Genomic DNA, 11,490 nt, shown 5'->3' with positions numbered 1-11,490 from the left:
AAAGGGAACCAGGAGTTCCAAATTATTATTTCCAGACTCATTTAGAAAGCTAGCGTGATCTTTCCTTTACATTTGACAAAATAAGCCAACTACCACAGGTAAATAGGCTTAACAAGAGATCTTGATGTTCATGTAGAACTGATGCTGCCAATAAAAATCTCTTTGACTTGTATGTAGGTCCCCAACCTTTTAGTTTTGGCTTGATGCCCTCATTTGTCCTTTTGTGCTCACTAGAAAAAAGAACTGCGAGAAGCAAGAAGCACTACTGATACAGTGGCTTAATCTTCACCCACAAGTTGATCTACAAGCTTTTAATTGTCCATAAGATAAGTGCTTCCACTGAAAAAAATGCTTGTTTGCCTTGTGAGAAAGCTTATGCTCAATGCAGTGAATGTAGTGGCTGTCTTGGAATATTAAAATAATTATACTGCACAGTCTATATCATTCCAATATGATAGAAAGATTTAGAAGCAGTTGTCACACATGCAACGTTCTACCGATCAAATAAATGGCTAGTGAATGGCTCGGTACCACTGTCTGGGGATAAGCTGGGTACAAAAAAAGATAAAATAAAAAAAGGAGGAATTAAGGAATTAAATTGAGCATATAAATGTATAGAATGGAAATCAAAAAGTCTAGCCTACCAGCACCGGCTGGGAAGTGCGCTCTTTTGCAGACAGATGTGTACATGTGATTAGGATTAATGCCACCACTCACAGGGCACCCCATCCAGTGGCTGAAGTGGGTTGAACATTGTCCTTGCTGTATACTGACATGGGCTGATGTTTTATGTGAATGGCGCCTGTTGTAGGGCTGACGCCCAGGCACCAAGAGCCACTCCGCTGCCCAGGGTCCACAAAACTGACTTCCTCACATTGAGATTCAGCCCTGATACTTCACCAAACACTCTCATAATCTCAAGAACCCTGGGGCCTGACCTGTCGAGGTCTGTAAGAAAGAACAGTACGTCGTCCGCGTAGAGCGCGATGCGGTCTGACGGCCCAGCCTCCCATTCGAACCCCTTCATTTGTGTATCTATTCGCACCCACGCCGCAAGGGGTTCCATTGCGAGAGCGAATAAGTATGGCGAGAGCGGGCATCCCTGTCGGGTGCCTCGCCCGATGGGAAAGGCGTCTGAAATCGCACCCCCCACCCGCACGGACACCGTCAGGTCGGTATACAGCAGCCGCACATACGAAAGGAATTGAGGGCCGAGATTCAAACGGGGTAGGAGTGCCTGCAAGTATGTCCAGCTCAGCGAGTCGAAGGCCCTATCGATGTCAGCCAATAGGAGCGCTGCCTGGGAGCCGGTGGCTTTCATCATCTCCAGAGCCACCTGGGCCCGCCTAATGTTGTGTCTAGTGGCCCTGTGTGGCATAAAACCCGCCTGGTCCGGGTGGACCAGAGCGGTAATGAGAGGCAGGAGGCGATTGGCAAGCGCCTTCGCCAGTATCTTCGCCTCGATGTTTAGGAGAGAGATAGGGCGGTATGATTCGTGCCTATCTGGCGGTCTCCCCGGCTTATAGAACACCACTATCTCGGCATGTCTCCAATCCGACGGCAGCTGACCTCGTTCCCTAGCAGCATCCAATGCCTTCTTGAAATGGGGCCCTAACTGGAGGTGATATTTCCGTAGAAACTCGCACGGAAAGCCGTTCGGCCCAGGGGCCTTCCCGGCATTCAGCCCGCCCAACGCCTTGCTCAGTTCCTCCACGGACAAGGGAAGCTCTAGACCATCACGCTACTCGTCGGAGATCCCCCGCGGCGGGAGATCCGCCAGGAATTTGTCTACAGCCTCCGCAGGAAGGGAGTCTCTGGGGGCGTATTGCGCCTCATAATAGCTCCCAAAGCTGGCAGCCATAGCCCCTGGGTCAGCTATGGGGGTCCCGGCCTCATCTTTCAGCGCCGGCAGCGTCTGAGCCTGGAACGCGCCCTGGCACAGCCTGTACAGCATAGAGCTGGATTTGTCCCCCTATTGGTATATTCTACTCTGCGTTGCAAGCCATATATGGCGCGACTCCTCAAGCAATAGGGAAGCAGCATCATTCTGCGCCTGCAGGAGCCGCCGCGTATCCTCCTCTGCCCCCGTCTCCGTAGACCGTGCCTCCAGAGTGCGGACGCGATCTTCCGCCTTCTCCAGTTCCTCCTTTCGAGCCCTACGGGCCCTCGCACACCAGGCTATGTCTACTCCTCTGAGTGTCGGCTTCATGGCCTCCCAGAGGGTCACCACGTCCGAGTCCGGCCCCTCATTCTCCTCCCAGTAGTGAGCAATGGCCTCGCGCATGTGGGACTGGTAGTCATCTCATTGCAGATGCCAAGTAGAGAGGCGCCATCGAAACGGCTGTCGCAGTCTGTCAAGGAGGATATCGATTGTAACGGGGGAATGATCAGAATGCCCCCGGGGCAGAATAGCGGTCAACGCCACCCTTCCGACGGCGGCGCACAGGACTAACAAGTAGTCCAACCGCGAGAAGGAACGATGGACCGCAGACACATAGGTAAATTCCCTACTGTGTGGGTGTTGGCAGCACCATGCATCCATCCACCCCATACCTCTCACCATATCACTCAGTTTCGTAGGGGCAACCGCCAGTTGTCCGCCACCAGGCCTGTAGTGATCCGCAGAACCATACATTACATCATTCCAGTCGCCACCTATCACTGACAAGACATCCGGCACCTCTGCCCAGACCGCAAACAGCTTCTCCGCCAGAGACCATTGCAAGGGGGGGGGAGCATACACACTACCAAATACCACTTGCTCCTCGCCAATCATTCCTTTGATAAAGACATACCTGCCCTGGGCATCAATCCACTGTGAGGAATGGGTATAGGATACCCTTCGGTGGACCAAGACCGCCACCCCCCGAGATCCCCGGGCAAACCCCGCATGGTACACCTGATGATAACCATAGCGTTGTAGACTCAAAGTCTTCGTACCTAGGAGATGAGTCTCTTGTAACAGTAGAACATCCGCCTTTTCCCTTTTCCCCTGTCGCAGTACAGCCCCTCTTTTAATTTTATCGAGCATAGCCCTCACGTTCCAACTCACAATTTTCAGTGTAGCTCTGGGGAGCTCCGAGGCAGGACCCCTAGCCGCCATCAAATGAAAGGGGGCGCAACAGCCCGGGCGTAGGAGAGCGCAATCGCCCATAGGACATAAATCGAACCTGGTGGACCATCGTGTGTGAACAAGTTACCCCTGTGGACCCAAACACTGTGCATCCCCCCTCCCCCAGCCCCCAAACCCAACCCCGACCCAACTCCCAACAAACCGACCTCCGCCCTCCCCTATACCTCAACAACATTGAAGTACCTGTCGCGGTGCAGGAGCGCCCTAACCCCCAACGGGAGGTCAGCGGCCACCCACTCCAATGGATCTCCAAGAACCCCTCCCTCAACAGTCCCAACTACCCACCCAGCCAACCGACTCCCCCCCTAGCATCTCCCACTTGAGTAGGAGGCAAAGCCCCTATAGCAGAGCTACCTGAACCACCCCCACCGCCCCACATAGTCCCAACAATGTTAAAGTAAAGCAAGCAGCGATTATACAGTCAAGTAGCAAGCCGCAGTCCAAACAAACACAGGAAAACCATCTCCCGGCGGGAGCCTGTAATTATCGCGAGCAGGTTCAGTCCCCTGAGGTACCTCCGTCCTTGCCAGAGTGGTCAGAGTCGGTGGGTGCGCCATCTCGTTTCCCACCACGTGAAGGGGAGCGTTTTCACGACCTTGACCTCCTACGTCTCCTGCTCTTGGTGTCGGAATCCTCCCGCGCCGGCGAAGGGCCCCTCGAGTGACCCGGGTTCAGTCCCGGCTGGGCATGCGGCCGGACCCTCACCGTCTCATCAGTCCATTTAAAGACGTCTTCCGGAGTATCAAAGAAGTGAGTCCACGACTGAAAGACCACCCGCAGGCGGGCCGGATAAAGGAGGGAGTATTGGATCTTCAGACTTCGTAGTTTTGCCTTGGCGGCAATGAACGAGTGACGTTGTTGTTGCACGAGCCTGGTGTAATCCGGAAAGATCATTATCTTGTGGTTTTCAAATAGAAGAGAGTCTTTGGTCCTCGCCTCCCGTAGGATAGTGTCCCTGTCGTGGAAATTCAGAATCCTGGCAATCACCGGCCTGGGCCGTTCCCCCACCGGCGGCTTCTGCGTCAGGGCTCTATGTGCGCGTTCAATCACAAAGCATCGTGACAGAACGTCTGGGGGAAGCCAGGACTCCAACCATTGGGACAAGAACAGTTCCATGTTCCCCTTCTCGCAGCCTTCCGGAAACCCCACGAAGCGAAGGTTGTTTCTGCGTGCCCGCCCTTCAGCATCTTCCAAGCGGAGCGCAAGGCCCCTCTGGACATTTTCCATGGCCGCCATTTTCCGCTTCAGGGTCCCAACGTCATCCTCCACCACCGATATCCTGGATTCCGCCTCAGTAATACGCACCACAGCGTTCCGCAGGTCTTGACGCAATAGGGTCACATCCGCGCCGACTGCCCCAATCTTGGCGTCCAGCATGTCTCTGGACTGGGTAATCGGCGCCATAAGTGCTGCATTGTCGGGGTCCGGTCCGTGGCCTCCGCCCGAGGCACCAGGTGCCCCACTTGGCCCCGTAAACTTATCCAGTGTCCCCTGCTTGGCGGACCCGCTGCCAACCCCGCCTCTGGTCATGGTCGCAGTACACCTGGGTCCAGCTGGTTTCGGAGTATCCGTAGATAGCCTCGGTGCCGACCCCCCGCACCTCCAAACGTAAGCAGGAGTACACCACACGAGGAACCCCAGGCCCGCAAGTCCTCCACGCTATCGTTGTCCGCTGCCTGGGGGGGCATCGGGTCCCACGAGGCTGTCCCCAAGATTAAGGTGCACCACGGCGTCCCAGCCTGGCCCAGTCTTCGCTCCGTGATGGCCCCACTCCAAACCCTGACCACAAGGGGGGGGGCCCGTGGATCCACACCAGGCCACGCAGCGATCCGCCACTAGCACCCAGCTCGCCCCGGGGGGCACCGTGTCCCCAGCCGCTCCAGTCGACTCCTCAGACACCGCAATGCTTCTGCCCTCGCGGCTGGGAGTCTCGAAACTTGAGGCCCCGGTCTCTCGACCCCGATGTAGGCCGCAGCGCCCTCCAGCCTTTCCCTCAGCCCAGGCTGGTGCCCCCACTACTGCGGGCAGATCCGCGGATATGCCCACTGTTCCGCCTCCAAGGGGGGGCCGCAGGCCCTGGAGAAATGTCTGCCCAGCCAGCCGGCGCGGAGACCCTCCGACCGGGAGGCGTCAAAATCGAGGTCCCGGCTTCTCCTCAGGATCTAGGCCGCAAACTGCCGCAGCTGCTTTCGTGACTGCAAAGGAACCGGGAGCACCGAAAAGTGCACCGGACAACACCTCCTGCCCTCCGCCACGATCACCGCAGGTGTGGGCTATGAAGCTGGTTCAGGAGCCAGGATAAATTGCCGGATGATGGTCGGGCCGGTGGGAGCTCTAGCAAGCTGCGTCCACCCTCGTTGCCCGCTAAGCCACGCCCTCAAGGCCTGGATTTTTGATTAACTAATCTACCATAGGCAGGGCTACACATGGTAATTGTGTGCTTTATAAATATACATAACTTCTCAAGATCTGTGATTAGAGTTCTAATCTAAACATATAGGGCTAGTGTGCCTTAGGAGGGAGAAAATTGTAGACGGGATAAGGCAGGAAGCTTTCACAATATAAAATGCATGCAGATAATAAAGGACAATGAGGGGACCGAAAATAAAATAATAGTCATGCAATGAATATAGTGTTTGGAGGGTGGGCATCACCTCACTATGGGCTTGATTACCAGTCTGGCTGTCCACGGCCCGCCAAACTCATGGGGGTGTGGCAGTGGCGGTCTCCCAACTGCCCTGTTACAATTATGGCAGTTGGACTGCCATTGCCACGCTGCAGCTGCCAGGGAACCCCCTGTTGTGGTCAGGAGGCAACACTATGCTTGGAGGGACCGCCATGGTCTTGCCAAGCATATTACAAGTTTCTTCTCGCCCACAGTTTTCATGGCGGTTTCTACTCCATGACATCTGTGGCAGAGAGAAAACAAAAGGGGTCCTACAACATGTGCCCCCTTGTGTGCATGCACCCCAGTTTCTGCACGGCATGGACTTTACAGTCCAGGCCGTGCAGGAACTGTTTCTGCCGGTCCCATTGCAGTGTCCATTTTCACTGCCGTGGGAATGTAAAAAAAAGCCCGTCAGACAGGGGTAAAGTCCTAATCTGGTGGGCGGCCTGACCGCAGGTTTGGCGGTTTGGCGGCGGGGCAGACCCTGTGCTGCACCGCCAAACTCGCAATCAGGCCCAAGTTTGCAGTGTTGAAGAAATTTCATGTTTTCTTTATGAGGCAGGGTTGCATTGGTCGTGTGGCACATTTTGATTTGACACACATGAAGTGTAGTTGTAAAGAACCTACCAGTGACCAATGACTAACTATTCATACTGAAGCACAAAGAACACAATAGGATGAATTTCTGCAAATGTGGCCATTTTTGGGAGGAGTGTTTGATGTTAAGAGCATGCTAATGGATTACTAATTATTTTTTCATACAACGTTTTGTAGTGAACTCAAATACGTTATATTATAAGATGATTGTATTAATCAATTTCGAGATTCATGCACTAATTGGGGAAAACAAGTGCAATAGATTTTTGTGGACTATTTAGAACTGTTTCTTGCAACACCATGTTCCATATCTTGATACCGTTTTGTGTGCTGCGCCAACATAAAGTGGATCTGTCTGTACGCTTCCTGTTCTTAATCCACACTGAGTCAGCAGTGTGGGCTGGAGTAACAGAAGTTTGCAGCATGTAGAGTTGGAAGCATCAGGAGGTTCGAAGATTTACTGAAGGTAAAACAGCAAGTTACAGATTTCAAAGCTTGGTCTCTGGGATACGCAGCTGTGAACTGTTGAACCTCTCACATTGTATCAGCCTTTGATCCTGCACATGCTATAAATATAAAAAATAAAAAACTGAAGGAGTGCCTGAAATTCTTATCCCTCGGTACAGTTGGTCTAAAGCTGGTGTAAATCATGTTCATTTCTTCCTCCTGAATCCCTTGCCTTCCTTAATTGGGAGAGTCTGTGATCTGTATTCAGTACTCGGGGCCGGTACTAACGTAGCAAGTTATGGAGAATCTGAAGAAAACCTGGTGGATTCAGTGCTTAATTTGAGCCTGTGTTGCCGGTGGGGGAGGGTCACTGGCACTCATTTTTGGGGACTGGCACTTATATTTCCTCATCAGACATTCAATGAGAGGGAAAAACACATAGAGGGGAAATAAGGCAGAAGAGAAAGATGGGAAAACCATCACAAAGGGAGAAGGCAGGGTCCTAAAGAATGAGCTAAAGCGGCAGCTAGTTTCTGTCAGTGGACTGAAGAGGCTGGAGGTGGATTCAAGACTACACAATATTGCTCTTTGCTGCCCTGAAATTTAATAGCCCCACCAGAGACATCTGAGCACAGCTTTGGGCAGCAGCACCCATTGTTTTACAAACTAAGCATGGATTACCATCCACATCTGAGGTTGAATATCTAAGTTAGTTAAAGTTACGTAGATGCAGAAATCCCTGCATTGAGAACTCCCCCGGCTCCATTATCTGCTCTGCCGTAATGAACTTAACCAAAAATGGAGGCATATCAAGCGTCTGACCTGCCATCTAGTTTGGCAAAGTTACCCCTTTGAAAGACCACTGCAGAAATTGTGAAACACTTATGCAGAATGAATGGTAAGTATAATGTCCTTAACATGCTGGGAAACATTCTCCACATTGATAGAAATGCTATCCAAAGTGGACACTAAAAACATACTCTCAGATAGGGATTACATTCCTACTGCTCATATATGCTGTCAGAAATTCTCCACACACAGATTGCTGTAGGCACTTTTTACACCCAAGTGCAGCTCCCCAAAATTGCTATTCACGGAAGACTTCATTGCTACCTTCGCAGATAATTTATTTTGTCCAGTTTTACCTTTGCCACAATTGTGGGGAAGGTATATCTACCACCATGACAGATGTGAAGTCCTCCTTCAAAATTCAATATTTTTCATTCTGCCCTTGATTTAAAAAAGTGTGTTAATAAATGATAATTTGGTGGAAATTACACATTGGTAATGTATGTTGCTGACTTCCACCATTCCTCTACATATTGGCTCTGGAACCCATAGTGGTGGCTATCTGATGATATAAAGCCATTGAAGTTGTAGGGCATGATTTAGATCTAGGTGGGACTAGTACTCCGCCAAGCTGACGGTATTCCACCTACTGTATTTATATGCGTGGTGGCTGAACCGCCGTCCGCACCGACAGATGTGTTTCTTGTTGCATCAGAGGTGCACACTCATGAAGCAACAGACTCTTCTGCTGACTAATAGTACCCCATCAGGTCAGAGGGTTTGCACCAAGCCTATTTAGATGTTTCCATTGTGCTGGCGCTGTCCAACGGTTTGTTGATGGAGTGAGTGCCTGGTGGAGTGGAGACTGGTTTATGCCTTTAGAAGCTAACAGAACATTTATGTGTCAGTACACATAAATATTCTGTTAGCTTCTAAAATATATGTAGGTAATGTGTTATGCCCCTTTTCTTACATATAGCATAGCACACAAACAACACACACGCACACAATTGAATGCACACCCACAGGTACAACAAGCACAAGCACAACACCCGCAACCACCACAGCAACATAATTTCTTTTTTTAGTGTCAATAGAGGTGTGTTAATTTTATCTTGATAAGTTGTAAAAATGTACAGTAATGCATTACACATAAAACGCCAGCATGGAATAGCTATGTACAAATACTTAAGACTAAACAATTGCCAACACACTATTCATAGTAAGACAAGTGTAAAAGAATCTTTCCTTAGATCCCTGCGACGGCTGAGTTGATTAGCATCATGGCCATGTAATAGCAGCAAAAGGGAGGACCTGGACAATGGGTTTGAAGATGGAAACGGAGGTGGGAAACAGAAAAAAAGGTATGCTCCTACCTAATTTCCTTCAATTCCACAAACTCAAAGTAGGAAGCAACCCCACACAGTTTCCACGACAGAAAGGCACTTCGTGATTGGCCCAGCAGTAATCTTTTTATTTATTCTATTTTATTTTAAAGGTTTTATATAGCGCTGGCTAGACCCGGAGGTATCAGAGCGCTTTACATGAGCATCAGATCATAGTTACAGGTTACATCGTTTCAAAGGTTACACAGTTATTAGAGCAAGGCAACATAGTTACTTGTAAGGTCAAGATGAACAATAAGCACAAATACGTAAGGGGAAAAGCAGGCAAGGGGAAAGATTCAGGGGAGGGAGGAAGGACATGAGGAAGTAGACAGGTAATAAAGACGAGAAAGAGGAGGGGTGGGAGAAGGACACCGCATGGAAAGAGGAGGTGAAGGGCGACGGGGACACAAACCGGTAGACGAGTCAAAGCAACGTCCAAAGTTCAGTAAGCTGTGATCCCAGGGGAAGTGGTATCACTTCCCTATCTCTGTTGCGGGAGGCTCCCTTTACGCAGTGGATTCTCTCAGAGGGGTCTCTGAGACTCCATGGCCTACATACTGGATTCTTCCCCAAAAAGGAGAGAGGGAGTGCTTTGGCAAGGGGTGCCAAACCATACCTCAGCTGTGAGTGGCTCCCTTGGCGCGGTGGACTCTCTCAGCGGGTCCGCTGAGACTCCAGAGTATAAATATTGGATCTTTCCCCAGCAACGGGAGAAGGAGTGCTTAATCAAAGGGCACAAAGGACAGGGGGCTAGGCAGACTAGCAGGCAAGGTGATAGATTCAGGGGAGAGAGGATAGGAACTAGGGAGGTAGACAAAGAGAGAAAGAGTACTAAATGGGAAAACATTTAAATAATGATTTATTATATAGTGCAGCTTGACCCGATGGAATCAGAGCGCTTTACATGAGGGACAATAATGTTTCAATTTACATCAGTAAAAAGTTACATAAGTATCAAGAAAAGCATTTAAAGAACATAGGGGACAAGGTGAATGGAGCAAGGAAGGGTAAGGGGATAGGGTAATGGGGTAGGAGGAAGATAGGACGTAGAGACGATGGGAAAATCTGCCCATGGTCCGGCTGGGTATGTGACGGCAGGGAGGGGGAGTCCACAACCCATCTCCTCTTTGGCTAAATGGTAGCTCCACCAGGCATCAGCCAAATCGCTAGGTCTCCACAGTCTGGGGTAAGTGCCGCAGGTTCCAAGTCCTGATGTGTAGGCAGGTTAGGGGACAGGTTCAAGGTCTGGTCAACGTCCAATTGTTGTCCGAGGGAAGTAAAACAACGTGTAGGGGACCACTATGGAAGCCATCTTGGGGTCAGGCAGGGGACTGTACTGTACACTGGTACACTGGTGGCCATCCTGTACACTTCCTTTTAACTGCATCCTTGGAGCTAGCATAAATAATTTTACTCTTCAGAGGCGCGCAGTCTGGAGCCCAGAAGACATAATCCAGATCCTCCTTCTTGGTTTCATTGGTCTCATAACAGGCATCGAAAAGGGCATAGTGGCAATCGTCTTTTGGAAGCATGTCGATGAAGCGCTTGTACACATCCTCACACGCAGAACAATCGCCTACGAGGATCTCCTTTCCTTCTTCAATGATTATGCTTTTTTTGTCCGGGCTTAAGCAGAATATGATCGCCTTCTTCCTCTTTTTAATTTCTTCTTGGGTCGGGTGTTTCCTCACCTTCATCTCATTGAATGCAGGGACGACGTTATCATCTATGGAAACACTGGAAGCCATGTTGCTCGAGAAGGTTAGAGAGGCCGGCTGCAGGTAATGCCTGGAGGAGAAAGAAGAACGTCATTAGCTGCTTCTGCCTATGATGCATTGCGGTGGGTGAAAATTCCTGGCTGTGTCGGCGGCACTCGGGTGGTCATTCGTCCATGGACCCGCTAAGATCTAAACAGAGCAAGAGGACCACCAAAAAGGCGAACGGTGAAACCATCAAAAAGGTGATAGCAGGACCAGTTCCACCAAGAGCGAAATTAGGCCCATAGTCTTGTAAACCGAGAAATTTAAAATTTTGCTCTACGCAGATGATATTCTGCTTACATTGACCTGTCCAGAATCATCAGTTCTGACACTGTTACAACTCACCTTAACCTTCCCAGCCTACTGGGGCTACAAGATCAATTGGAATATAAGGAAAGGGATTTCAGTCTCGACGGATTCCACTAGTACATCATTGGGTGGCCTACGTATCACTTGGGTGACAAAGAACCTTAAATCCCCAGCTGTTCTGTTCAACAGAGGCCTACATGGCATAGTCAATAACGATATACTTCCCTTTATATCATCCACAGAAGCTAACGTTGAATGCTGATCCAAATTACGGTTGTCTTTATGGGGAGTGTGCAGATGGGTAAAATGGTTACCACACTGAGGACCCAATGTATCTTCGGCAAGATATTGCTTTAGATTCTAAAACCTCTTCTTCTAAAAATTTGCACCATTGTGTAT

General features: G+C 50.2%; 1 pseudogene; it reads right to left on the bottom strand.

The window, feature by feature from the left end:
• Nucleotides 1–6,449: 6,449 nt before the first annotated feature.
• Nucleotides 6,450–10,770, bottom strand: LOC144769309 (cofilin-1 pseudogene; annotated as a pseudogene).
• Nucleotides 10,771–11,490: the final 720 nt, after the last annotated feature.

Source organism: Lissotriton helveticus, chromosome 7, assembly GCF_964261635.1.
Source record: "Lissotriton helveticus chromosome 7, aLisHel1.1, whole genome shotgun sequence".
Classification (NCBI taxonomy): domain Eukaryota; kingdom Metazoa; phylum Chordata; class Amphibia; order Caudata; family Salamandridae; genus Lissotriton; species Lissotriton helveticus.
The sequence above is the reverse complement of the archived record's forward strand: the minus strand, read 5'-3'. Positions and strand labels throughout refer to the sequence as shown.